Genomic DNA, 3164 nt, shown 5'->3' on the forward strand with positions numbered 1-3164 from the left:
AGGATTTATTTAGTTTCTGCTGTGTTTTGTATTTTTTCCTTTTATTGCAGTGTTAAAAAGGTTCTGAGCTTGTTTTAACAGTGTATTCAGAATGAGGATATCGACATATGGTCTTCAGTGATATATACAATAATTTTAAAAAGGATTCCGTAAAATACATTTCTATTTGAATTCCATTTTTACTCATTTGCTTGGATTTATGCAAGTATAAATGAGAACAGAATTAAACTCTGAAGTAAGCTGTGTCCTCTACTTCAGTGTTGTAAGAGGAATCATTTCAGAGCTGCACTCCTGCACTGCATAATCCCACGTCCCCAGCTCCAACAGTTCCTTCAAAAATCCTCTTCACAGAACAGATGCCTCATGGGGTTTGTGGCAGATAAAGAGGAAATAAATAATTAGTTATTCCCTTACACTTAAATGGGACCAGGAATAAACCCTGCTGCAGAGTAGCAGCAAAGAATCAAGTTCATCTATGTGTGAGCTAATTCACTGTCTTGGAAAGTACACTTTTATGTAAATTGTCAAAACATGATGGCCTGAGAAATCTGCCCAAGTGTTATAGATTACTGATGCAACTTGATCAGGGCAATATTTTATTCTGTTTCTCTAGCACAGTAAAAAATGAAAATATTGCTCTTCCAGTTGAGTATGTTAACAAAGAAAAAACATTTATGAATGTCAGCATTCAAGTTCCTTTGTTTTGTTTCCTTGTGGTATGTTCCTGCCCAAGGCTTGCTAAAGGGCATAGGTATTTAAAGTTAAGCACTTCTTTTTAAAAGGTACTGTAGGAAAACAAGTGGATCACGTCTGAGTTCTTAATTATATGATATTCTTTCAACAAAAGCTTGTATCCCAAGGTCATTTGTCTCCATACAATGAAACTGAATGATATAGGACTGAAAATTTGATTTTCTATTCCTTGTCTGGTGAATGCCAGTGGCATTTTGACTGGGTGAAAAATACGAGTTATTTTGTAACAAGCAAATCATGTAAATACAGCTGTTGTACTAGAAATTAATGTCCAAATGACAGAGAAATACTTGCTTACAGAACCACACCGAAGATACCGAAATTTATTTGGAAATGTGCACAGTTAACTATTCAAAGCAGACATTGTTCAGGAACATATATGAGGGCTGCTCTAAAGTAATGCCTTCTATTTTGTTGCGTCCATGATGTCAGAAAAGGATGTTGGTGGTAAGGAAGTAGCAGAGGCCGAACCTTCCCACCAGTATTTCATTGCACTTCATTGCCGTGTGGCAGATGGCAGCAGAGGAGCAGTCTGACAAAACTTGCATCTGACATGGAACTGTGGATGAAGAAAAGGTATGTAAATGAGTTCCTCCATGCAGAAAAAACATTCACTGACACTTGCTAAACGTTTCTGGAGACAGTGGATGAGAGCACAGTGAGGCAGAGGGTGATGCATTTCAGCAGTGGCGATGGCAACAGTGGTTCACCTCCACTGGTGCGAATTTTTATAAGCAGGCTGTTGTTCACTCCTAGCAAAAAGATGTAGTTAATGATGTTGATAATATTGAAAGCTAGAGTTCTATAGCTGAGAAATTGATCTATCAAATAGTGCTATTGTGCTCTTTTGTATCTGCTGTAATTTCCAAGGGAATAAATAGGAGACACTAATTTTGGAGTGAACTACATATTTTCTAAAGTCAAAAAGAAACTGTATATGTTTTCTGTTGTGCCTTTCTGCACCATTAAATGTTTGGTATCTTTTCACTTGAGTCTTAAATGCGTATGTCTAGAATTTATTAATGCTGATTTCGAGATAGCTACAGAATTCAAGTATTATTTAGTCTTTCAAAATTATTTTAAAATCCTCAGTATGTTTCTATTCTAAATTAGTATGCATAGGAAAAACTAAGAACTTCATACAAAGTTGTGGAATCAGGTCACATCAAAATTCTGCACTGAGTCAAAGAGACCTGCATCTAAACACATTCTCCTCTGAGATTTTGTCAAAGTTTTGTAAAACACAAAGATGCAAACCTGGAAGTACTGGTAGCATTTGAAGATTTTGACTCCAGTCTTACCAGATTCCAAAGGATTCCAACATTATGTCCAAGTTCACTGATACTATCCAGGTTAATATATGAATTGAAGACAGACTGTGAAATTTTATTTCATGATTCATTCTGTTGCAAGGTGAAATATTCAGGGCCCAATCAGGCACCTAAACTGAAAAGAGACCATTTGCAAACCATGAATATAGGAAATGAAATGAGGAAAGATTAAGACAAAGATAAATCTGCATAAAATCTTAGCTATATATATATGTATATATGCAGTTTGGGATAGGAAATATTGGGGGAGAAAAAACGTATTACTTACACAAAACTTCATAAAATAGTAGTATTCTAGAGATCAGGGTCCACAGCTGCTCTGGATGAAGCATGTGAGCTACATAATTTCTTTCTTGAAATTCTTCTATTCTGCTTCAAATATTTTCATTCTCCTCAAAGATAATGAGGAATATTATTTTGGCTTAGCACAAGGAACTTGCACTAACAAGATTTCATCTGGAAAACCTTACTGTAGCCTCCACAAAAATAGAGAAAATATATTCTAATAGTGAAATGGGAATGTAAGAATTTGCTTTCATTTTTATCTACAGTTCCTTTGAAACTTACTTTGAAAAAGCTACAAGGAATTGTGGGAGACAGGATCAAATTGTACAGAAAAGGATAAAAGTAACAATAAAGAATAAGTGAAGGAGCTGGAAAAGAAACATACAAACTATGTTTGTGTATGTGTAGTAAAATTTTAGTTTTAATAATCACTGGATATATTGCAATGCACACCAGACTCTATTATATTTATTTCTTTTACCATTAAACTGGTAAACGTCATCTTTATTTTGAATATACATTTCTGTTTCCTCAAATGGACTTTTACCATTACTTTGTTTTACTGATAAGCATGATAGCACTCACAGAATTAGTTGCAAAATTTTATTTACTGTATGTTTCTCTGTGAAATACTGTTCTCTTTTTTTTCTGAAACTTGTTGTTTCGAATTTATTCCAGCTCCTTAATAATAGAACCATTATTAATGTTTCTTGCTTACCTCAGAAAGTGATCGTGAGTACAGAAAGAATCAGCTAAGATTTCTACCACCTTCTAAGAAGGTGGTCAGAGGGTGAG

At 34.7% G+C, this 3164-nt stretch overlaps 1 long non-coding RNA gene across 1 annotated transcript; it reads right to left on the bottom strand.

Moving 5' to 3' along the window:
* Positions 1-791: 791 nt before the first annotated feature.
* Positions 792-2792, bottom strand: LOC146545606 (uncharacterized). The gene is made up of 3 exons (XR_014881259.1): positions 2353-2792; positions 2055-2199; positions 792-1312 (listed from the first exon to the last, which is right to left on the bottom strand). It is a non-coding gene; the product is annotated as an uncharacterized LOC146545606 (long non-coding RNA).
* Between the last annotated feature and the right edge of the window lie 372 nt (positions 2793-3164).

This window comes from Meleagris gallopavo, chromosome 1, assembly GCF_905368555.1.
Source record: "Meleagris gallopavo chromosome 1, MGAL_WU_HG_1.1, whole genome shotgun sequence".
Taxonomy (NCBI): domain Eukaryota; kingdom Metazoa; phylum Chordata; class Aves; order Galliformes; family Phasianidae; genus Meleagris; species Meleagris gallopavo.